At 57.7% G+C, this 25,207-nt stretch overlaps 1 protein-coding gene across 1 annotated transcript in view; it reads left to right on the top strand.

Moving 5' to 3' along the window:
- Window positions 1-25,207, top strand: part of NEK6 (NIMA related kinase 6) — an 85,359-nt gene that overhangs the window by 16,996 nt on the left and 43,156 nt on the right. The window lies entirely within an intron of this gene.

The raw sequence follows: 25,207 nt of genomic DNA, 5'->3' as shown, positions 1-25,207 counted from the left end.
GTCCCCTGCATCGGCAGGCGGACTCTCAACCACTGCACCACCAGGGAAGCCCGTAGTGAATGTTTTTAAAAACATATATTTAAACTTCCAGGGGTGAGATTTAGGTGCCCACATATTTAAACCAAGAGCCTCCCCTCCATGTCACTAATTTGCTGGCTGCCTTTGAATAAATAACCATTCCAAGCCTCAGTTTCTTCGTCTTTGAAATGAAGTTCCTCATGGGACTGTGGTGAGGAGTGGCCAAGGAGGTAACAATCAGGGAACCCAGAGCCCACAGGTGGGCAGATTGGCATTCAGCAATGTCCCGTCCAGCTGCACCCCTTCTCCCCCAGACGGGCCCCATCCCTCTGCTGTGCTGAACTGGAGGCTCTCTTGGGCTGTAATGCCTTTCTTCTTGCTTCTCAAACCTCACCACCTCCTGGAGTCTCCTCTGACCTCAGGACACTACTTAGGACTCTGCTTTGAGCCCCACAGCCCCCTGTGCTTACCCTCTTGGCGTGCCCCTATCCCTTGGGCCCACGGATGGGTCAGTCCCCTGGACTTGGAGCCTCTCCAGGGCTGGGACAAGCCGACTTTCCTCTGTGAGCCCAAGGCCCAGCCCAGGGCCTGGCCCCATGAAGGCCTTGGTGACAATGATGAGGGGGAAGGAGTGATGCACCCTCAGTTTGCTCCTCAGGCGTCGTTATCATGGAGACAGCTGAAACTCAGAGACTTAGACACTGTGTCCAAAGCCCAGGCCTCTGTTGGGGGCAAATGGGTTGGCTGGAGGGAGAGAATCTGTTCCAAGGGGAGGAATGTCATGACTCACACACCTTATGGGCCTGCTACAGGTGATCCCTTAAGGGTTTGATGCTATGGGCGGTGATCCTACGATCCTATGATGATCCAGGGTTTGAGCCTATGGGCGATGGGCGTTTGGAAGGGTCTTGAGTTGGGGAGTGGCTCCCTGAAGCACATGCGTGGCCTGTGTTGGAGGCTGGTGGTGGCGATGTGGGAGGGCGCTGCAGGTGTTAGGGTGGATGAGAGGGGATGGGGGCTGGCCTGGTGAGTGGGGGAGAGATGGGCAGCCTGGAGCAGAGATGAGGAGGGGCCCAGTGTCAGCAGTCTGGACTCCTACCTGGAGACACCTGTGTCAGGGGGCGAAGTCGAGGCTGCAAGTTGAAAGAATATTCCGCTGTGGCTTAAACTGCTTCAGGGCCTCGGGAGTGACTCCTTATGGGCCCGTCTCAGTGTCCTCATCAGTAAAGAAGGGGTGATGAGCTCTTTGCCCTTTGACTTGATGCCTGGACTTGGGGTGGGGGTGGGGATGGAGTGAGGCCAAGGCGCATAGGGTCAGACTAAGAGTGAGGGGGGAACAAGAAGGATCAGGAAGCAACAAGGAATTCCTGCAAGAGGCTGAAGGGGCTGTTGACTCCCCAGTGGCTCATTGTGAGCAGGGGGCTTGCGTGTGGCTGGGGTGTGTTGAGAGGGGAAAGGCCTGGCTGGGGTGGGGGCTCCATGCCCCACGCCCGGTGCCTTCTCCACAAATGCCAGCTCTTTTCTCTTAACAGTATGGAATTATTTATATAGAATTATCCGCTATCTTTTTTTAAACAACTCCTCCTCCTACTGCTATTATTTCCTTTTTAACAGAGCAGCCATCAGGGGTTTACATGTGCTATCATCTAGTTTTCACCTTGGCATGGCTTCATTTTATAAGTAAACTCAAGGCCCAGAGACATGAAGTGGCTTATCCAAGATCACACAGCAAGGATTTGAACCCAGATCTGTCTCCCCTGGAAGCACCTGAGGATCAGTAGGGTTAGCCAGGTGGCGGGAGGGGGGAGCTAGGTGGAGGGCACAGGATGTGCAGGGGCCAGAGGTGTGCAGCAGTGGGTTGCAGGAAATAGTAAGAGGCTCTGTGGAGCTGATGTGGTGGATGACCGGTGTCAGCTGGGGTTGGGGTCAGGAGGAAGGAGGCCTTGGATGCTGCGCTCTAGAGTCACGACCACCTGGAAGCCTTGAAGGTTGATGAGGGAGGGAGGTGTGGCCAGGATGGCGTTTTTGGTGGCGTGTGTGGCAAACAGTTTGGTGTTATGGAGGGTGTTCGGCCCAGGAGGCTGGTGTGGTTGTCGTTGTGGGCTCCCCCAGAGCCTCTCAGCTGCCTGAGGCTGCAATTCCACCCAAAAAGAACCTTTGGGGCTTCCCTGGTGGCGCAGTGGTTGAGAGTCCGCCTGCTGATGCAGGGGACACGGGTTCGTGCCCCGGTCTGGGAAGATCCCACATGCCGCGGAGCGGCTGGGCCCGTGAGCCATGGCCGCTGAGCCTGCGCGTCCGGAGCCTGTGCTCCGCAACGGGAGAGGCCACAGCAGTGAGAGGCCCGCGTACAGCAAAAAAAAAAAAAAAAAAGAAGAACCTTTGGCTTTCTCCCACCCACCACCCCAGCCCATTGTCAGCTGGGTGTTGGGGCGGACATCCCCAGCCTCTCTCACAGCTTTCTTGTGAAAAACAAGGCCGGCGCCTACCAACTTGCTGGGGACAGTGTGTGAATAAATGATAAAATATGTAAAGCTCACAGTAGCCACTTTGCGAAGGGAAAACAAGTGCCAGGGATGTGTTATTTTCCCTAAATCTGAATTTCTGCGTGTTGTCTTCTTGGGATGAGAAGCCGGAGGTAATGGGAGTGCGTCCGCCCCGGGAATACATTTATTTTCCCAGATTTCCAGGCAGGCTCATTAATCTGCAAGAGCCCCGGTTTTCTAACTCGCTTCCTGGGGAGCCCATTGTATTGTCACCATGATTGAATTCCGATTCTCGCCTTATCGACTGATTGATTGACTGATTGATTGGTTGGTTGGTGTGGAGGAGTCAGAGGGGAAGCTGTTCAGACGGGCAGCTCTGAGCTTTAATGTTTGTCTGTGGCACGTGGTTGCGGAGTGTTAGAGGGAGCGAGCTGGGGTCAGAGGTTCCCCTGGCCTGCCTGGTCATTGGCCTGTCTTACAGCTGATGTGTGGCACGCAGCGAGGGGCTCACAGTGTCAGGTTTGGTGTGAGGCCGTGTTATGGGGTCAGTGGCACCCAGGGGGTGAGCCGGCTGTTCCCAGGATCTGTCCGGTCATCGTTTCCCACAGAGGGTGAGCCTAGCTTAACCCAGGACCCCCTTTGTGCCCCCTCTCAGAGCCAGGGTGGTTCTAGAGGAGACGGGTCTGCCCACCAACAAGGGGCTGGGCCGCACCCCTCCCACCCTGGCCCCCCACAGGGTCCAGCACCCACTTGGGATGCAGCCCAGACATTTTAGAATGGATGAATGAGGGCGAGTGGACTAACGTACCACATACTGTCTGGGTGACTTCACATACCTGGGTGAGGTCTCATTGCATCATCACCAGAACCCATTTTTCTGCCGGGGAGACTGAGACTCAGAGAGGTGAGGGTCGTGGCCAAGACGCCCAGCAAAGAAGGCGCGGGGCCGCTCTTCACACGTGTCTGACCCTCCACTCCAGTTAGAGCGCCAGCCCCTCTACTTAGCCTTTCCCTCCTGATGCCAAGCTCCCCTAGGGCTGGACCCGGCTGCCCAGACCAGGTCCACACTCCCCCTTCCCTTGGTGCAGGTGGAGGCAGGGCAGGTGGGCCTCCTGTGTGCCAGGCACACCCTGAGCACTTTGCTTCCATGATCTTATTGAACATGTCAAGCAAGCTTTTTAGGGAGGGCTCCCCGTTTTCAGATCATGAAAAGTGAGGCTCAGGTGATGAAAGTTGGCCAAGATTTCCTAGCAAATAGGCGAAGGACCCCAGATTTAAATTCAGGGGGGACATTCACCTGCTGGAACAGTCTTGCTGGTGGTTTTTGTGGGCTGGCCGGGGGCCTGATGATTTAGAAGGATAGACTTTTTCAGTGGTCTAGCCTGGGGCATGATATCAGAGGCTTTCCCACCAAGAAAGAGCAGGGAGTCCAGCAGGGTCAGGTGGGGCCGGTGGGGCCTCTCTTGGCTGCCCAGGAAACGTGGGGCAGTAAGGCCCCCAAAGCACCCCAATCCTTAGACAGCCTGCTGCAGCCCTTCTCTTTCTGGCTTTAGTTGCCCCACCTGTGCAGTGGGACGAAGGGAGGACACCACTTATCTGCTGAGTGCTGATTATTTGCTAAGCAATTTGCTGCACCATCTGATTTCATTGTCCCAGCGACCCCGTGAAGCCTTATTTGTACCCGCCGGCCCACTCCTCAGCTGCATTTCCCTCGTAGCACTTATTGTGTCAGAAATGACCGTGTCTGTTTGCTGCCATGTCTGGATCCACCTCTTGACCACACACCTCTGGAGGGACAAGGCCCTCTCTGCCTTGTGCCGCAGACAGTGCTTGGTTCCGCGAGCCTCTCAAGAAAAGCCTGGCAAATGATGACGGAATGAAGGAACCTCGTTTTCTTGGAAAGGAAACAGAGGCCCACAAGAGCACAGCTCTGAGCCCTCAGTCACCCACCGGGGCAGGATGGAGCCCCTGCCCATACGGGGCCAGCTGGGGCCTCTCTCGCTGACCGGCCTTCAGCCTGGAATTCCAGGTGCGCCTGGGTCCCCGCAGGTTCATGCCGCCCAAAGAAGCTTCCAGTCCGTGCCTGTGGCTTTGGATCAGCTCAGAAAAAGCGTGTCCTATGACTGCTCAAGGAATCTGGGCATTTAGCCCAGAAAAGAGTGTGTTTCCTGGCTTCCTGAGAACTGGGGCCCACCCTGCCCCTGGCCTGGGCGTGCAGAAGGGGAGGGAGGGAGAGATGGACTCCAGCCCTGCAAGGCGAGGGCATCGGCCTTATCATCTGAGGTTCTTGAGACTGTCCCGGCGAGGCCACCCCGGCACGGCCAGGCCAGAGTTTCCCCAGTGTTGGGGGGCATCTCTGAGATGGGATAAGAGCTCTCGAGTTACTGGAAAAGAAACATTCCTTGAACTCAGACAGCTTTTTATCCTCAGCGGCTCTGCCGGCACACCTCTGGTCACCACGAGGCAGACGTGGGTTCAGCGGTCACGGAGCACAGGGTGACTGGCTTCCATTGGGTCATCAGGCCTCCGGGGCCAGATGTTTCGAAAGCTCCTCCCCACAGCGCCAGGCATCTGGCCTCTCCCTCCGAGGCTGGGCGTGGGTTTACGAGGTGTCTTTGAAGAGGGCTGGAGTCATGCGGACCGTGATGTCTGCTTGTTGCATGATTTCACAATTTGATTTTCTTTTCACAAGAAGGGTCAGTGCTTCTCTCGCCCTCTCCCTCCTCCTTTTCCTTTTTATTTTCTTTTCCTCTTGATCCTCCCTCATTGACTGGCCTGGAACGCCTCCCTCGGGCTGGGAGATCACCCAGTCCTTAGAGGGGATTAACTGGAGTTACCCACAGGTTAACTGGAATATACTTGCCAAGTTTCTGAGATGGAGAAAACCTCCTTTTTGTACTCAGAGGAGAGTGGAGGAGGCTAGCCTCCCTTCTTCTCGGCGAGGATTGAAAAAAGTCACCCAGCAGGGCACAGCGGCTGGAGTTTGGTTCCCAAACTGTGTGACATTCTCACTGATCCATGGTGACATGAGAAAACTTAAGGACAGGCCTGGCATCAGCTACTTTCTTATGTCGGGTGTCCTTCTTTTACACAGGATGGTGATCACAGATAGAAATTTTATTTAGATGTCAGAAAACGTTGGCAACCTTATGTTTGTCTTCAGAATTTGGGGGACGCTTTACAGGCCTGTGAAATCCCCAGACCTGGGAACCACTGATTTACTTCCTCTGCAGCACCCAAAACAGAAGTTGAGGCTGAGGGACTCTTCGATAAGTCTGCAGTGCCTGGAGAACCTGGGAAACTGCAGCTGCATGTGAAAGCCAGCTGTGCTGGGGTTGGTGGGCCGGGGTGGGGAGTGTATTCGTTTTCTAGGGCTGCCATAACAAATCAGCACAAACGGGGTGGGTTAAAACAACAGAAATTTATCCTTTCACAGTCCTGGAGGCCCGAAGTCCAAATTCAAGGTGTTGGCAGGGTTGGTTCCTTCCGGAGGCTCTGAGGGCAAGTCTGTTCCATGCCTCACTCCTGGCTTCTGGTGGTTACCGGCAGTCCTTGGCGTTCCCTGGCTTGTAGACACATCGCTGCAATCTCTGTCTCTGTTGTCACATGGCCTTCTCCCTGTGCATCTCTGAGTTCACGTTTCCCTCTGCTTTTAAAGATGCCAGCCATTGGATTAGGGCCACCCTAATCTCGTGTGACCTTATCTTAATTTGATTCCATCTGCAAAGACCTTATTTCCAGTTAAGGCCGCATTTCCAGGTTCCAGGTAGACGTGAGTTTTGTAGGGATGCTGTTCGACCTGGTACAGGAGGGGTGAGGAGGCAGCCCTGTCTGGATAGGACGTAGCTGAGCCTTAGTACTTCGGCGTGTCTGCAGCCATTTGGGTTGGGTTAACTAGGGTACCCAGAGGCCCCACCAACATTCCCACAGAGGAGACGGATGGCGCCCAGGGACCCCGGTCCAGGGAGGGAGAGCTGTCACCATAGCCAGGGCCGGGTCGTGTCACCCCCGCTGAATAGACTGAGACTCGGGAGGTGACCTGGCCAGGGGGTCGCTGACCCCAGTGTCCGTGCTCTGCGTCCTAGCCTCACTGGCCACAAGCCCTTAGTCCTTCCGTGGCACCGGCCCGGGCAGCTTAGAGCCGAGAGCCTCTCCTCTCCCTGCATGAGCCGCCAACCCTGGCTGTGCTCCCTGAGCTGGGAGAGGGGCCCCTCCCCATAATGACAGTGCCCCGCCCTGCTGGGTGGCGCCTGCCAGTGCAGCCTCTGCCTGCTTTGTGGGTAAAGGGCAGCCTGCAGGGCGGGAAGGAGGGATCCAGGCTCTTCTGTTTCCCCAGGGACGCTTATCTCTTTTGGCAAAGGCCCTGTAACCAGACGTTTCCGGGGGAGCGTCCCAGCCCGACCCGTCCTGGCCCAGTGATCTTGATCAAGGAAGTCCCAGGCCTCTCTGAGCCTCACAGCTCCTCTCCCGGGTGATAGGAGTAGGGATTTCTGCCCATCTCAGGATTAGGGGATGGCTGAGTGAGTTAGAGGTTGTAACCACCTTTTATGAATCCTTCCGGTGCCTAGCACGGAGGCTGGCACACATTGGATGCTCAATAAATACCAAATAGGAGAGAGTGTCTTGGAGCCCAGAATGTAAACTTTATGGCCCTCCTGAGATAGGGCCCCAGCAGGGTCTCTTGAGAGGGAGGCATTTCCTTCCTCCTGTCCGTGGCCAGTTACCTGGGATGACCAGGGAAGGGGTGGGGAGGTCAGAGTGCACGTAGCAGAGGTGGAGGCTGGGTGCTGCTAAACTGTGACTGGGGCTTTAATTCATCACGTAACCCATTGAGTAAATCATACCTAGATTTGGTACCACAGGAGGCAGAGTGTGCAAAAGAGCCCTGGAAGGGGGGTCTGGAAACCCGAGTTCTGGCCCTGGCTTTGCACCCCTTACCAGCTCTGTGTGCAGAAGTTCGGTCCCTCCCCTCTGCAGACCTGAGGCCACTGCTGTCCTTAGCGCCTCTGTCCCGCAGCTGATGCTGGGCTCGCCTAGCCTCCAGGCCTTTGCACAGGCTGTGCCTTCCGCCGGGAGTGGCCTCCCCCTGCTCCTCCGCTCAGAGCAGCTTCCTATTACGAGGAAACACCCCCGCCTCCACAGGCGGACCGCACAGAGCTTTCCCTGTGTTTCCACACCCTGGGTGTACAAAGCAGCCATCCCGTGGGGCTGTAGGTGTCGGCTTATGCGGCTCCTGTCTCTCTCTAAACAAGGAGCCCCACTGAGGACGGAGGCTGGTCCCACTATGTGTTGGTCGATTGAACAAACGGTTTAATGTCCTTGGACACATCACTTCTCTGCTCTGAGCCTCGGTTTCCTGTCTTCCTGCTTTCAAGTATAGGAAGTAGACTGGCGGATCCTTCGGGGTTTTTTCTGAGGTCTCTGGTGAGACAATGAGGCCTCAGATGAGTGGATTCAGGGTTTCTCCTGCTCCCAGTGGCGTGGCAGCCACTGCACGTGTGTTTAATGATCACCTGCCATTGATGCAATGATACGAACGCAGCGTGGGAGATTTTCTGGGTGCTCAGCTCCGCATTCCCAGTTAGTGGATTCCAGTGTCTTTGGAAAGGTGGGACTGAGGCAGCCTCGACGGGGTGATTTTAATTGCTGTTGGGCCACCCCTCCCAACCCGTCCCTCTGCAGGGATTCTTCCCACGTGCGGAGGGAAGCCTGTGTGCGTCTAGGGTCCGAGACTCCGTGTGCACCCGCCCCACAGAATTCTCCCTACGCTTCCATGTCCAGCTGGAGCTCCCCTTCATGATGCAGACAGCAGGCTCCACTGGGATTCATCCCCAACCCCCTACGCTCCAGACCGGCACCAGATTTCAAACCCCACCTTTGCCGTCTCCCAGCTGTGGGAGTCAGCACCTCTCTGAGCCTCAGTCTCCCCATCTGCAAAATGGAGATAGTAACACCCGCCCTTGGGAATGACCGGGTGGACCCCAACACGTGGCACAGTGCGTGGCATGGGGTGGGAGCATGTTCTCACCATGGTGTTCCTTACTCTAGATAGAGATCAGAGTGAAACAGAGATCAGCAGCTTGTTCGTCGAAGCCAAAAAATGTCCGTTGTCTGAAGAATTTTGTTTTGGAAGACAAGCCCAGGTTTTGGGTCAGAACCTTATGCCCTCAGGAATTTCATGGTTGAGCATCCAGGCAGATTTTATAAGCTTGGTGACCACCCAAGCCTTTGAGCCTTCCACGTGGATGTTCCCAGGTCAGGCTCTTCGGGAATCTCTTGCACAGCTGGGCTGCTTGTCGCGTCGGTAGCGTGATTTCCATAGAGCAGGTTCTGTCTGGCTATGAATAGATGTTTTTTTCTCTCTTTCTTGGATGCCTGAATGGCAGTCTCCCTCCTGCGGTCCCAGAGGCCGACCTGAGTGTAAAACTCCAAAATGGACATCAGAGCAGGGTCATCCATTCCTGCTTGGACTCTCGGCTCCCAGCGAGGCTCAAAGAGGTGGGTCATTGGCTGCCGTGACCTGGGAGTTTCCCGAGGGTCTCCCAAGCTAAAATAGTTATAAAGACTGCTGAACAAAGTGAAGGAATCAGAGTTCACGGATAAGGTAGCAGCTCAGAGCAGCAGGCGAGTTAAGGAGGATGGTGTAGTGTCTTTAGAAACCTGCCTGCTGGCATCCAGGCCACAGATGGGCAAAGCCCCTGAGGGCAGGAAGGACTCTGGAGATATGCCTGCTGCAGGCCGGAGGGCCCTGTGGCTCAGTGGTTGGAGTGTGGGTGCCAGAGCCACGCTAGCTGGCTTCAAACCCCAGCGGTGTTATATAAGGGGTAAGTAGGTTAACCTCACTTAAGTGCATTAGAGTAAGGCTTGGTGCATAGTAAATAAATCAGGGTAAACTGAGGCCCAGAGAGGGCAAGGGACTCGACCGTGGTCACCCAGAAAGTCATCAGAGCAGCCAGACAGAAACTCAGGATTCCTAGTCTTGTGGACACTTCTCTCCTCCCCCGGCCCCCTCAGTCAGACTGTTTCAACTCTGCCTTCTGAAGAGGAAATCGTGTGACCCCTCAGCCCGTAAGATTTCAGACTGTGCAGAATTTCGGAAACCTCTTCGGGCTGGCTGGGGGCCTTGTCGCAATTCCATTCAGCTGCTAGTTCTTTTTTCTTCCCTTTTTTCCTTTGAAAGCTCGAGAGAGTCTCCTTTTCTAGCTCCCCAAAGAGAAAAATTAACCTTTTGGCAAAGGAGTTTGAAGACTTAAGTCCCTGTTGTGCATCCCTGAACCAACCCCTGCCCTCTTTCTGGGCCTCAGTTTCCCCGTCTGTAAAATGAGAAGAGTTCCCCCCCACCCCCGACGACAGGCTGGGTGACTCCCACCTGCCAGCCTGTCATGTCTTCGGTGACAAGCGAGCTGAGACGTGCCGCCCAGAGCACAGGTCTGCGTTGACGGTCGGGTGAGTGTTGACTGAACTGAAGCTGGTGATACATCCTTCTAGGAAGTGAGGTGAAACCCATCAGAAATGCCGCCCGCTTCCGCCCACCTCCTGGTTTCAAAGGTTATTTGAGTCATCAGAGTTGCCAGTACTTTTCTTGTTCTCCTGTTTCAGCGAAACGCTCCTCGACCACTCTGGGCTGAGGCTGGGTGGCCAGGACGGTCTCGTCTGCAGGCCGCCAAGGCGTCAGAACCGAGGGGCTCGGTGGGCACTGCAGCCACGAGCTCTGGAAGCTGCCAGGCTAGGAGATGAATCCTGCTCCCAGGCTGGTGATACCGCCCCTCTCTGAGCGTCAGTCTCCTCATCTGTGAAATGGGTGGGTGAGCCCCGCCAGCAGGGTGAGATGGCAAGCCCAGAATAGGGGGATGGGAGCCCCAGCTCACGGCCCTCTTCCTTCCTGCTTAAGAGGTCCTGGCTCTCCTGGGCTCTGGCTGGGGCTCAGGAGATGTTTATATGCCCAAGGCCTCCCTGGCTCTGGGGGGACAGAGGGACATTTGGCCAAGCCAGGAAGCCTAGAGGCAGACCCTCACCCATCAGGGCCAACAGCGTCCTGAGCTCAGTCCTCTCAGCCTTCCGATGGGGAGCTGAGGGCCCAGGAGGGGAAGGACCCAGAGCAGGGAGGCCGTGGAGCCGAGGCTAGAGCCGAGGATCCTAGACCCGGAGTCCCCTCGCCCTGGGTTCTCCCGGCACCATCAGCGGGGCCAGCCCGGCTGGGCCTGGGAATTCAGAGATGGGTGCCATGGTGGGCCTGGAGTGGACTTGGAGCTGAGCCCTATCTGGATAGGCCCTGGCAGGGGCCTCGGGCAAGTCATGCCCAGCCCTGAGCCCCCATGTCCTCATCTCAAAATTGGGCACCATTCCTGCTGTGCCCACCTATCAGAGTTGTCATGAGGCTTCGTAAGATGGTGTGGGTAAAAATCCCTCTGCAGAGAATCAAGATCTGTCCGGATGTGAAGGATTTGATATTTGTCCTCCCCTGGGGCATTTCTGTATCCCTATCACTCAGTGTCTGGTACGGAGTAGGTGCTCAGTAAGTGTTGCATGAGTGAATGACAATAGGTACCATTTATTAAGCACCTGCTATATATCAGGCATCACCCAGGGAACTTGCCACGAGGTGCTGTAATCCTGACAGCAACCTGGGAGTTTAGGTGTGTCACCCTTTTACAGATAAGAAATCTGAGGCTCAAAAAGTGAAGTAACTTTACCTAAGTTCACACACAAGTGGTATGTGAGGAAGTCAGGATTCACACCTGACTCTTAAGTCCGCGTGTCCTTCCAGGTGCTCACGAGGGCCTGCTGGGCCACCCGCTCCCTGGGATATGCTGGTGTTTAACAAACAGGTCCCTGGGCAGAGGGGTGGCGGGGTGGGAGGGAGAGGGATTTGTACAAAGCCTTGATTTGTAGCATTTGCCAATTTCCAGGGTGTAAGTATTCCTAGCGTGCCTGATTGCAAGGCGCCAACATGATAACTGTCTCACAAAGTCCCTGAGAATTTAGCAAGCAGCCCCCGCAAGCCATTAGTCGCGGCTCCGGTGCGCCTGTGCACCCCTCTGCTTTGCGCAGCCCCCTCCTATGCCCAAGGAAGGCCACGGAGTTAGCAGTGTCCGCTGGTCTGGGACAGCAGACTGGAGCCAAGCAGATGGCTTGGGTGGGCCTACCTGTGCTTCTAGACCCCTCAACCCTCTCCCTCCAGGGCCCCTGGAGCTGCCTGCGGTCTCGGTATCACACAAAGACTCGGGGGGTGGCGTGGATGAGACGCGAAAACTGATCCGCAACACTGCGACTGGAATATTAAGGCCTGCCAGCCCCGCCGTGTGCGATATTCCTGCCAGGCCCGGAGCAGAGCCCTGTAAACGCCGGGATATAATGGACAATAAAAGTCGCCGGAAAATAGTGAGTCTCCTAGGACCACTGTCATCCCTGCCACACGCTGCTTGCTGGAATCACGAGCCGTGTGATCATGAGGCACGATCGTCATGTAAATATATAGGGTCTCTCGCCAGCCAGCACCGGCCAAGATTTATTTTATTGAGGCAGTGGGGGGAGGGGGATGACTCAGGTTCATCGTCCTGGTAACTTTGTAAAATGCTTTGCCATCACTTCCAGCTTCTGGGAGAATGCAGCAGGAGCCAGTGTGGCCTCTCCCATCCTCCCTAAAAGGGGGAGATCCCCAGAGGCCGTGGGCCCCGCCTGCCACATTCACAGGCCCAGGGGCCTGGTTGGCCACGAGACTGGGGTCCCCTGGGGAAGGAAGACCAGCCTTATTGTAACACTTGGTTCACAGAGTGGGTTGCCAGAAATATTTGTTGCAGGGATATCGCTGTTGAATGAGCACTGTTTTTTTTTTTTTTAAGAGAATTCCTTTATTTTTATTATTTGTTTATTTTTGGCTGCGTTGGGTCTTCGTTTCTGTGCGAGGGCTTTCTCGAGTTGCGGCAAGCGGGGGCCACTCTCACTGTCACAGCCTCTCTTGTTGCGGAGCACAGGCTCCAGATGCGCAGGCTCAGTAGTTGTGGCTCACGGGCCTAGTTGCTCCGCGGCATGTGGGATCTTCCCAGACCAGGGCTCGAACCTGTGTCCCCTGCATTGGAGGCAGATTCTCAACCACTGCACCACCAGGGAAGCCCAGCACTGGTTTTTAATGGTGATAACGGTAAGCATAATAGTAGCAACAGCCACATTGATTGAGCTCTTGTGTATACCTAGTCCTGATAGCCCTGAGCTGCTGGCATTCTGCCGGCGTGTCCTCCACGCGGTCCTCATAACCAGCCCCACGAGGTCGGTCCTACACAGCCCCCAGTTTACAGAGGAGGGAACTGCAGAGACACGGCTACAGGCCTGACTCGAGCTCCTGCGGCTGGACAGAGGCAGTGCAGGATTTGAACGTCAGATTCCAGAGCCTGTGCTGGGCGGCCTTACCTCACTTCCTGGCCCTTGGGTCCCAGATCCAGTGCCACTACCTCCCTGCAGCCCCCTTGATTGGCCCAAGTTGGAATCAGTGGCCCCTACTTTGATTCTGCAACACAGTTAAGCACTTGGGTCTGGTTCCCCCACGACCACGAGGACTCAGACCTACATTTCCATCCAGGCTCTGCCTCTCTCCAGCTGGGACACCTCCAGCAAGTCACGTGACCTCACTAGCCTCACTTTCCTCATCTGTCAAATGGACGCACTCTCTGCCTTACAGGGTCGTTTTGTAAGCACATGAGCTGCCAGCACCCCTCAAGGATCTGGCCCTGCACCTGGCAGTTAAGGGGTGCTCTGTGTGTGGACCGCACTGTGTACACATCGCCACTCCCGTGGCTGTGTGTCTGGGAGCTGGGAGGCCTCTGAGCCATCCCCCCACATGGCTGTGGCTTGTTGCGAGTGGGGAGGGCAGTGTGCAGGGGGCTGGGGGGCTCACAAAATCTTCCAAGGTCAGAGAGAGTGTCCCTTAGCAATTCCAGACCCAGAAGGTCTGGTTTTCCTCCCAGACATGAGCACAGGATTAGATAACAAGCTCCTGGATCTCAGTTTCAGGGCACGCCAGCGAGTTGCAAATTCTCCCTCAGCCTCATAAAAAGTGTTGGCACAAGAATAGCCCTCCCAAGACTGCAGAGCCCGACCCACCGGTGTTGTAGGTGGCGAAACCAAGACCCAGAGACAGGCCATGACTGTCCCAAGGCCATGCGGCCCTTTGAGAGTCCCAGACCCTGTGAGTCCTGAGCCACCATGCCACACGACGTGGCTCAGAGCGGGATTCACCCTCGAGGGGTTAAAAACGGCCTCATAATTTCCCAGGCCCAACGCGGAGTCCACGAGGATCCCGTGGGGAATGTGACACGGGAAGGTCCAGGGCCACTGTGGTGTGGCCTGGAAGCGGAGATGGTGCGCTGGCCCGTCACTCTGCGTGGGGTGGCAGGACTAGATGGACGAGACACTGTCACCCACAGACCGAGCCACGCTGAGCTGCATGGAGGTCGCGCTGGAGGATCCCGGTGACCCAGGCGGCCCTGAGAGTCTGGGCACTGCGAGCCCGTCTGTGCCCCTCAGCACAGCTCCACCCTCCCTTCTGTGTCCCAGGTGGACAGGCGGGGAGTGACTGGCAGTGCGTGTGTGCCCACGGGCATGGAGGCTGATCCGAGCCAAGGTAAACTTCAGGGAGGTTCTTGCCATCCTGGCCCAGGAGGAAGAGGAAGGCTCCAGGAATCTGTGTTTTCCCTGGGTGCTACCGTGTCCTAGATGGGAGCCCTGGAGGGAATTCCTCTCAGCAGAAAGGAGGCCGGAAGCAGAAGAAAAGCAATGGTTAGGCAGAAAGTGCCCAACCTGGGGGCCCGACCGGCCCGCCTGGAGCCTCTGCTGTGCGTGCAGGCTGATGCCGCCCACCTCGCCGGGTCGTGGAGGACGGTCCTCCAGGGGTGCCCCGTGAGCCGGGGCCTGGGCGGGGAGTCCACCCAGGCCTGTGGACGGCTGGCCTGGGCCCGGCTGCAGTCACCCAGGGGCCGGCACCTGGCATCTGCCCGACAGTTGGGCCCGGCTGGCGGGGAAGGTGTGCTGGCAGGTGGCCGAGTCCCGGTGCCAGGATCTGGCTCCGTGTGTCCTCTGGGGCCTCAGCTGCCATATGCCCTCGTCAGTCCCCGCGGTCGAGCTGCAGATGGGGCGCGGGGGGTGGGGGTGGGTTTTGCCCAGGGTGGAGCTGGCTTTCGTTCTGGAGAGGAAGGCGTGTTCTGACCACGGGAGCTCTTTTCGGAGATGGAGGGCTGGGGCCGGCCTGGAGGCGTCCCTGCCTTCTCCCACATGCCTGCAGGTCCGCCAGCCTCCGTGCCTTTGACCCCACTGCGTTCTCAGCTGGAATTCCCGTCCCTCTGGTGCTCACCCTGCTTCTCCTTCCAGGCTACCCCAGACTCCAACCCTTGGAAGAAGCTGTCCGTGATCTTGCCTGGGTCACAAAGTGAGGGTCTCTCAGTCCTTCTCTTGGGGACACTTTTCATGCTCTTTCTGGCTTGCGGTTATCCGTCCCTGTGTTTCTGGGTTCTCTCCTGTGACCCCGTAAGAGCAAGGGGGTTTCCATTCATGCGATCTTGGGGTCACCCATGGTCAGCACAGGCCCTCAACGGAGCCAGCAGCTGGAAGGATGTGTAGAAGGAAGGGAAGGTGGGAAGACTCAGATCCTGGATCCACAGCCTGGTGTGCGAGAGCACGGGGCCAGGATAAGGATTAATAATCAACAGTAGCTCCAGTGACTGGGGCTCTGCTCGGGGTCAGGCCTGGGGCTAAGCACTTTTGAGGCCCCTGATGTTATGGAGCCCTCCACAGCCCGGGGCGATGCACACTATTTGTGTCCCAGTTTTACCTGCGAGAACCCTGGGGCCCACGTAGCTGGGGTGCACCAGAGCCAGGACTTGAACCCAGGGCTGCTGCCTACCAAGGCTGTCATCTCTTAGGCAGCAAATATTTTTGGTTCAGCTCACAAAAGAGAGATTAGAAAGGGTTAAGCTTTTTTTTTTTTCTTTCTTTTTTTTTTTTTGCAGTATGTGGGCCTCTCACTGTTGTGGCCTCTTCCGTTGCGGAGCACAGGCTCTGGACGCGCAGGCTCAGCGGCCATGGCTCACAGGCCCAGCCGCTCCGCGGCATGTGGGATCTTCCCGGACCGGGGCACGAACCCGTGTCCCCTGCATCGGCAGGCGGACTCTCAACCACTGCGCCACCAGGGAAGCCCCCAGGGTTAAGCTTTTAAAGGGACAGCAAGAACATTTATGATTCTTAGCGTTGGCTGGCCCCCATGGGGGTGGGTGGGAATGGAGCCCTGTGGGTGAGGGAAGCACCCTTCATCCCTCCCAGGCTGGTTGGACCTCGGCGTTTACTGTCAGTGTTCTGGGTTCTGGGGTGGCGGTGAGGGGTTGGTAGAGCCTACAGGGCAAGTTCCTTTGCCTGACCATGTGGGTATGGAGTGGGTTTAGGAGGCCGGGTCCTAGCCAGGCACTGCCACTGCTGTGCCCATGGCCCGGGGCCAGTCTCTTGCCCTCCTGCCGCAGTTTCCTGGAGGGTAAAATGGGGGAGCAGGATTGGGCAATCCCAGAGTGGACTGTAATTGCATGCCGCCCCCTGGCTTCCGGCACACTTGCGCTCTCTCCAGGACTGACCCCACAGCCACTGCCATCAGATTCCAGTCCCTGGTGAGCAGTGGGCTCCCTGGTGGCAGTGACAAGTCCCTTTCACCACGGAGGTGGCAGCCAGAGCTATTTTTGGAGCAGCTCATGGTGGGGGAGTTCCCTTTTGGCAGTGGCCGGGGACAGGAGTCTTGGGCAGGGGAAGTCCCATATGGAGACAGGGCTGGCCTCCCCTCCTTCACCAGCCCTGGCACGGGGAGGCCACCCAGATCCCCAGAAGTCCCGGTACCGTGCTCACATCTACTTCAACCCTGAGCCGAGACCTTCCCCAGAGCTTCTCAAGAGCCACTTTGCAAGGTACCGGCCTTTGCCCTGCCTTTGCTGTGGGGAGCCCCTCACCCCTTCCTGCCACCTGGGGCTACAGCCTTTGCCCTTGAGGGTGTGCCTAGCAAGTGACAGGGAGGCAGGCCCTGGCGACCTCCGGGGCCTGGGCTCACAGAGCACCTGACCGTGGCTGCACCTCTGCCACCGCTGCCCCCTTGACCACCCACCTGGTGGGAGCTGCCCGTGGGCCAGTGCCATCAGCCTGGCATGACCTTTGTCACTGCTCAGGTTAATGGGGGGAAGTTTCATGCTGGGTGATCCCGGGCTTTGCCAGAACTCCCAAGGTGACGAGGGAAACAGGAGAAGGAATTCTTATGTCTCCCGCCTGGGTCTTGGCTACCTGGGCCCCTTCCTGATGTCTGAGCAGTGAGTTCTCCACAGAAGTTTCTCTTGCCAGGAACAGCCACCCTTTCAAACCTTAAAAAGAGAGCAGGAGAGGGAATTAGGGGAGGCCAGGGATTGAAGAACTTCCCCTGTGTAGAGGCCACTGGTGGGATTATGGATGTCCTCCTGGGCCCGGGGCAAGCTCTTTGCAAACCCTGAGCCTCCATCTGCCTGAGGGCTGCTCTGCTGGGCTTCCCCCTTCGGCTGTCGGTTGGCAGGGCAGGAGCCGTGGTCTGAGACAGGATATGGGAGAAGAGGAATTTCTGCTCTCCCCGGGCTTCTCCCTCCTGGCTTCTGGTGTTTACGTACTGGGTCACCGCCCCTCTGCGGCCTGCTGGGGCCACAAGGAGAGTGATTTGGTCTCTGCCCTTGAGGAAATCTCCACTTGAGGGAGAAGAAGACGTGTGCAGACAGTGACGGCACAGAGACCAGGTCGGTGGAACCTGGGAGTGGCTGACTAGAGGAGTCCAGGAAGGCTGCCTAGAGCGGGTGCCCTGGGTTGGGCCTGGAAGGAGGATCCAGGTTTGCCGGGAGGCAGTTCATTCCAGGCAAGGGAGGCAGAGCCTGCCAAGGCCTCGAGGAGAGAGCAGGTTCCTTTCCCTGGAGGGCAGGGGTCCTTGGGATGGTGGACCTACCTAAGGGGTCTGAGGCTCCTCGCAGAGTGAGACCCCCCAGCTTCCCCCAGCTCCGTAGTGGTCTCCAAGGATGTCCCCAGGTAGATGAGATTAAAACCCAGACTTTGGAGAGAGTCAGATCTGGGTTCTAACACGGGTGCGTGCCGTTTACCAGCGGCAAGGCCTTGGCAAGTCACTTAACTGCTCGGCACCGATCTTTCCTCATCTGTAAGAGGGCAGCGCAGACGTTGTGGAGGAGTGTGCCGAGGTGCTGCGTGTCACTCCCTGGTGCAGAGCAAGTGCTCAGCAGATCTTCCTTCACCAGGTCCTGGAGCCAAAGGCCTTCCCGGGTAGAACCCAAATGCCTCATTGCTCCTTGAACTGAGAGATGTTTACAGCTCCTACATTTTTTTCTTCCAGAATTGGGTTTTCTTACCCGAGAAGGAGAAAGTGAAAGGCGATCTGGAGCCGCCTCAGTTGTAGAAAGGCTCAGGGAAGCCCTGCAGTGTGGGTGTGATGTGTTGTGAATTGCCTGGTGGTCTCTCCTGCTCTGAGACCTCGGGGATCCTGAGCGTGGACACAGATGTTTCTTGCTTGGGGCGTCAGGAGGGTGGAGGAGCCCCCCTCCACTGACTGGGAGATTGCAGGCTGCTTGGTACCACCCGACTGCCCCTGGGAGTCCACCCTGCGGGGTCCAGCTGTTTCCTCTTTGTGGATGAGGTAGGGGGCGGGTCTTTCCCAGGATCCCACGAGAAGTGCTGAGCCTGATTACGACCCAGGACCCGGTTCTGACGCAGGAGGGGGACTTTACCCCATGAGAGGTCATAGGTTCCAGGCAGAGGCTGGTGTGTGGAAGGTCCGGGGTGCTGTGTGGTTGGGAAGGGGAGACCCCCACGTGCAGGGGCCTGGGGCGGGGTAGACTTTAAGGAGGGCAGGCCAGCGCCAGCTGGACGGAGTTTGGGACGCCTTGCTCAGGCGTGTGGGCCTTTTTCTGCGCGGTTTTGGGTGGGGAGAAGCAGGTTGAGATTTGTGTCTTGGTGGGGGGGCCCTCCTTTGGTGGGGCTGGAGGTCAGGTCATCAGGCAGGAGGCAACTACAGGGACCCCACAGAGAAGGGGCCAGGCCAGCAGAGGGCAGGGGCTCTGGGTAAGTGGAGACTTGTTTGGGGAAAGAATCAGCAGCGCTGGATGAAGACCAGGTGTGGGCTATGAGGGAGGGCGAGGCGTCCGGAGGAGGAGCCTGGGTTCCTGCTGCGTTCCTGGGCAGACAGGAGACCCCGTCGCTGAGATGAAGACCCAGGGAAGGGCAGGTGAGTCTTCAGTGCCTGGAACTTTTGGTGGTTGGCGTCTGGAGCTCTGGAGGGAGGCCTCAGGCTGGAGAGAGATGGGGGTGGGGGGTGGGTGAGGAGAGGGGAGCTGGAAGAAAAGGATGGGGTAGGGTGCCGGGGAGGTGAGCTGGGTGGGTGCTGCATTGCCCCTCAGCCGCTGACCTCCGGGTTCTGCAGACCCACCCCGTGAGCGGCCCCACTGCCCTGAGGAGGGGGCTCAGGGACCTCTCTGCAAGGCTGTACCGCCCTTCCCGGGGCTGCACGGGGTCCCGTGTCTCAGAGAAGCCAGGCTCCTGCTGGTCGTGGAGCTGCGGAATCTGAGTGGCAAGTGTGGCTTTCGGTGGGGGGGGGGGCGGGTGGTGAGGGCTACCAGGCCCAGTCAGGAAACCAGACACCATCTGTGGCTCATCCCCTACAGCTCCCAAGGCCCCCGTGACTCTGGCCTGAGATCGAGCTGCTTCCTGTCAAGTGATGAATGGGCAACGTCTGCTTATCCCAAGACCAGAAGGGAAGGGGGGCCGGGTGGGGGAAGGACACAGTAGCCAGAGCCACACCTCTGGGCCAGAATTCATTCATTCATTCATTCATTCATTCATTCACTCAGTCCCTCACTGTCCAAGGAGGTGTGGACTACGGGAGTCTGGCAGACGTGGTTTCAAGTGTCAGTTCTGCCTAACGCCTGCTGGGTGACGTTGGGCCCGTTGCTTAACCAGTCTGAACTTTCATTTCCTCCTCTGCACTACGTGGATTATAGCGGCCCCCACCTAGGGTGGCTGTGAGGTGGAACGAGGCGTGCACGGCCCTTGGCGCGTGCCTGGCGCACCCACAGTGCGGGCTCCGCTAGCGATGCGCCGTCATTACAGCCGGTCTGCGTGGGTGGGGCGTTCCTTACTGCCCAGGCCTCGTGTGGGGACACGAAGTCGGTGGCACCCCTTTCTCGTTACTCACAGGCTCCCTGGTCTGAGGAGCAGGTTCAAATGGTAGCTCTCTCCTCTGTGTGGACTGACTTTGGCAAGTCACGTTTTCCCGTGGAGCCTTGGTTTCCTCACCTGCAAAAGGGGGGTGATAGCACCGCTTGGGTCTCTTGGGAGATGTCAGGTTACTCAGCTCAGGGGAGGTGTTGCTGTGGATGCTGGCTGATGCTGCAGCTGGTCCGGCCTTGGCCTCACCAGTGGCCAGCCTGTGAGCTGCCTGGTCTCCCGCTGGGCCTCAGAGCGCCATCTGTGTAGGGGTGTGCTGGGCCGTACTGGTCTGTGGCGCTTCTCCTCTCCCGGCTGGCTGAAGGCCCCCAGCAGCGGGCACCTATCCTAAGCTTCTGTTGCCAGGAGCCTGCTGGACAAGCAGAGATAGCCCCTGGTGCCTGCACCGGCGTTGGGTCACTCATTCCGTGTGTGTAGGAGGGTGTGAAGTCACCAGGATGGTTTCCTCCTTTGGGAAAACAACGTGTGAAGCTGTTCATTGAGCAGGAAGGAGTGCAAAGGGGCCTCTTCCCCAGAGAAACGGCACAGGGTCCGGGTCCAGCCGAAGCTGAGTCTCCAAGGTTGTCTTTGTGATTCTCCCCGTCAGCCTGGGAGCCACGTGGGCCTTTACCAGCCCCACCCAAACCAGGGGCAGTGACGCCCCTACCCCAGCGGACAGACCGAGAGCACGGCTGGGCTCAAAGCCTTGTGGCCTGACCGTACACGCATACATGCACATACACCATGCAGAACAGGGCAGGCAGACACTCGCTGCCTCCACCTCAGGGTTGGGGAGCCAGGTGAGGTGTAGACAGATACTTGCCCCCACGACCCTATCCACTCAGGCCCCCAAACCTGCCCCAAGCTGGGTCTTTGGCCTGAGCCTTCTGGTGTCTTGGTTCATCTTTTACTGGGAGGGTAAGGCCTCGATGAGCCGCCAGCCTCCACGAAGTGTGGTATTTGGCAGGAGACAAAGGAGGGATGTGACTTTCCCCTAGACGAAGTTTTAGAAATTGGGAAGCAAGCGCCCCAGGTGACAGTCACGGTCAGAAAGGCCTCTTGGGGGCTTCCCTGGTGGCGCAGTGGTTGAGCGTCCGCCTGCCGATGCAGGGGACACAGGTTCGTGCCCCGGTCCGGGAAGATCCCACATGCTGCCAAGTGGCTGGGCCCGTGAGCCATGGCCGCTGAGCCTGCGCGTCCGGAGCCTGTGCTCCGCAGCGGGAGAGGCCACAGCAGGGAGAGGCCCGCGTACCGCAAAAAAAAAAAAAAAAAAAAAGAAAAGCCTCTCGGCAAGCCTCAGAGCCCAGCCCAGTGTGGGAACCTCTCGCTTCCAGGAAGTGCCTGGATTAAACCCAAGCCCCCACGTCTCCCTGGGACACACCCCACGTTAGTAAGAGGCTTGCCGAAGGCCAGGGCGGGAGGAGCATGTCGGGGGGCTTTGCAAAGGCAGCCCCAGATCTCGTAGGTGACGAGGAGGGTATTTGCTCCAGAGCCATTCCAGAGAGGCCGTGCAGTGCAGTAGACAGAATGATCTGGGGGTCCAGCAACCCCAGCTCTTTTACCAGCTGTGTGACCCTGGGCAAGTCCCTGCCGCTCTCTGAGCCCCAGTTCCCGTGTCTGTCACATGGAGACAATTCGTCCTCCACTGCCCAGGGATGGTCGGTGGTAATGACGCTGGTAACAGCTAAAGCCTCAGAGGGCCCTTCACATGTGCCAGGCTCTGTCCTGAGGAGTTTACATCTGTTAACACATTTAATTCTCAGTGACCCTGAAAGGTAGATCTTACTGTTAGCCCCATTTTCCAGATGAGGAAACTGAGACACTGCGTGGTTAAAGGAAGCCGGGCCAGGATTTGAACCCAGGCGAGTCAGGCTCCCAAACAGACCCGCAGCCTTACCCTGGCACTCATCCTCATCCAGGCCCCGGGTGCCTGGTAGACGGGCACATGTGTGGAACCCAGGCTGGGAAGCACTCTGCCACCCCATCGCCCGCTCCTGGCAGAAGAAAGGCCCTCTTTGAGGTGGCAGCTCCGTGTGGCCTGGGGCTCCGGGTCTCACATTCCACGGATTTTTGGCCCCTGACTTGGGCTTGGCAGCCTGGGCCCCATTGTTCTGCAACTTGGCAGGAGCCGCAGGGCACAGGCAGCTCCCGGAGGTGCCCAGTGCACGGAGGGGCTTTTCCCGGGCTTTTCCCTGCTCTCCGTGTCTCATCCCTCCGGATCCCTTTGGTCTTTCTGCATCTGAACCCCCTAAGAAGGCGTTTCTGGCAGGAATGTCCAGGGTAAAGGGGTTGGGCTTCTGTTGGGGTGCAGACAAACAGAATGCAAATCTTCTGAAATCCAACACCCTGGAGAGCCTCAAGAGGCCGAGGCTGTCTTGGACCTGGGAGGCGCGTCGGAATCAGAGCTGGGTTCAGATCTGCCCTCTGTATCCTACTCACAACACGACCTTGAGTCTCCCCTCTCTGAGCCTGATTCCCCGTCTGTAAAATGGGTCTGTCAACAGCCCAGGCTAAGTGGAAGAGATCTGGCCACTGGACGCCTCAGAGAACCTTCACTTCCTTCCTCCCTCCTCCTCCCTCTCTCCTCCCCCTTCCTTCCCCCTCTGCCCCCTTGCCCTTTATCTGGCCCTCTCTGGCACTGGGGGGCAGGGTGCGGGGGTGGGCTGTGACTTGCACACTCCTTTCCTGGAGCAAAGGCCCTTCCTCCTCGCGGGGACATGAGGTATAGCCGGTTCTATTAGGTTCCGGGCAGAACTGCTCTTAGGCACAGCAGTTTACCCCCGGGGGTTGGCACACCAGGCGTGTGGACAGCAGTGCTGCATCTGCTCGCTGCCATCCCGAAGGGAGAGGGCTCTGGGCCCCCTGTCGGGGGAATGGCTCCTCGTGGCCCACCGGCCCTGGGATCACCCCTACCCACTCAGCACTGCCCCATTCTTGAGTGGAGGGGCCTTGTTCCTTGGGGAGCCCCTGGAAAGGAAGTGATGTATTGCTAGTAACAGCCTGTGAGGGGTGCAGTGCAGGGGTTATGGGAAAGGTGGCATCACAGGTTTGAGTCCTGGCTTCACCACCTGTGATCTGTGTGATCTGGGCAAATCTCTCAACCTCCCTGTGCCTCAGTTTCCTCATCTGTAAAGTGGAACAGTAACAGAAGCTGTCTCGTGGAGGTGGTGTTAGTGAGATGGTGGTGAGATGGGCTAACAGAGGTGAAATGTATAAAGAAAGGGCCCAGCATGATAAGAACACACAGTTGTTGGCTCACCATCATTATTACTATTATTTCTGATGAGGCCAGAGCCCCTTACTTTGCTCCTAGAGCCCTGTGTGAGGAGCAAGGTGAGCTCCTGAGAGCCTGCAGACCGCCTCTGGGTGCAGATGCTAGATCGCCATGTGGGGAATGACATTCGCAAATACCTCCTAGGTCTCTGCCCAGTGTGATTTGCCCAAGGTCCCAGCTGGGGAGTGACAGGGTGGAGATACAAACCCAGGCCCGCTGGCCCTAGGAGGCTGGGTGAGGCGGGACGTTGGAGCCCGAGATGGAGATCCGTGGTTTCCAGCCCGCGTGGTCTGTGAGCAGGTGGGCAGGTGAGCCAGTCACGTGTGGACCTGGCCTTTGGGCCACACCTGGTGCCTTCTGAGATAAAGACAGAACCTTTTTGCTGAAGACAGTTCTCCTCCAGCCTTCCCCCGGAGGTCTCCCTAAGGGCAGAGGACGGTGAACATGTCACCCCGAGGGGTCTGGGGTTGCAGCCCGAAGCAGCTGCAGAGCTTGCAGGAGTCTCCGGTTTTATCTTAAAATTCATGCGCATTTTACATTTTGTCCCCTCTGTATCCGGTTTATTGCCGCACACATTTCCCTCCTGAGTAACAGCACTGCCTTGGGAAGCTGCTCGTGTTTATCTGTTTATCCTGGGGCTTTTCATACCCAGGTCCTCACTGTGTCACCCGGGGGGTGTGCGCTCCAGTGCGGAAGCTCGGGCGCAGATGGTGGGGAGGTGCTGTGGCCCCATCTGCATTGCAGGAAGCCACCTTGGTGGCCCATCTGGAGGAGGAGGGCTTGGCGGAAAGGGCACCGGGCACTGGTGGAGACCCAGGAGTCCAGGCGGGGGCGAGGCCTGGGCTGGGGCAGAGGTGGGAGTATGGGGCTGGGGAGAGGCCTCAGAAGTACAGGCACACCCCTTAATACCCTCCACATGACACCCCTTTGAGATAAGAGCAAAGAGACGACAGCACAAGATCTACCTCTTTATATGTACACGTTAGGATGAAGCACGTAAGATGCCGTGCGTGAGGAGCAAAACCGGCAATTGCACAGGCAGAACACAGCACAGGCCGGGCTGGGTTTGACGGGTTGCTCTCAGCCACCAGGGCCTCCCCGCGAGGCTGAGGCGGGTACCATCTGCAGACCGTGCCCCTGCTCCATGTGTCCTTGCTTTCTGCCATCTACTTTGTATGCTAGAGAGCAGTTTTACCCCAAAATGCTGAGGAAAGGGGTGTGAGGGAGGAGCTGCCCTGAGGACACAGAGGAAGGATGGGTGCTGGAGGCCAGCGTGCAGATTCTAGAGAGGCTCGGAGTGCCTTCAAGGGCAGAGGCGGGGAGGCCGAAGGTCCAGCTCGGCAGGCAGTTCAGGACTTGGTGGCCAAACTCTGACAGGTGTCGTAGACATCTCTAAGCCCGGGAGGGCTGGCCCATCAGCTACCAGACAGAGCTACAGTGGGGAGGAAGGAAGTGTGATCTGTGACCAGATCTCAGTGGCCCTGACCGTAACAGCCCCATCAGTGTGGGTTCCTTTCCCACTGCCCAGATCACCCGGTTCACGCAGCAGGACCTGCCAACCCACTGGACCAGGCGACGCCTATCAGCTTGGGCTTCGGCTGGTGGGGATGGCTGGGGGTGCAGGTGACCAGGTGACTTACAGGTGGCGAGAGGCAGAGTCCGTCTGGAGAGAAAGACGATGTCCTGGGTTGGGTTCTCCAGAAGCAGACCCTGAGACGAGACTGTATGGGGGAAACCACGAGGGAGTGGGGGAGGCAGACAAGCAGGGTGTGATCTCAGACCAAATCACTACCCCATTTGGGTCTCTGGAGTGACTTACCCCCAGAGCATCCTGACCGGAGGCAGGGAACTGGCTTGCACACTCGCCCCCTGGGTCATTGATTCCTAGGGACTCCAGTGCTCCAGAGGGTATAGACGAAGCTGCTCTGATAGCCTGGCCAGCCCTTCGGGGTTCTGTTTGGGGAGGGTCAAGTGAGAGGTGCCCGTGGGAATGCCAGGGCGGGGTCTGGTGGAAGGAACAGCAGCCTGATTAGGGGGCCCTCGCCACATGCCCGCCCTGCACCCCGTGTCTTCCAGGCATCCTGGGGGAACCCAGGCCTGGCCCTGGACACCGAGGTTTAGGTGTTGTAGAAATGCTTGTGGGTGAACGGAGGGCTTTCCTCCCGAGGAGGAACGCTTTCCCTCTTGC

The sequence above is a fragment of the Delphinus delphis genome, chromosome 6 (genome assembly GCF_949987515.2).
Source record: "Delphinus delphis chromosome 6, mDelDel1.2, whole genome shotgun sequence".
Taxonomy (NCBI): domain Eukaryota; kingdom Metazoa; phylum Chordata; class Mammalia; order Artiodactyla; family Delphinidae; genus Delphinus; species Delphinus delphis.
This window is presented reverse-complemented; position numbering and strand designations above follow the sequence as displayed.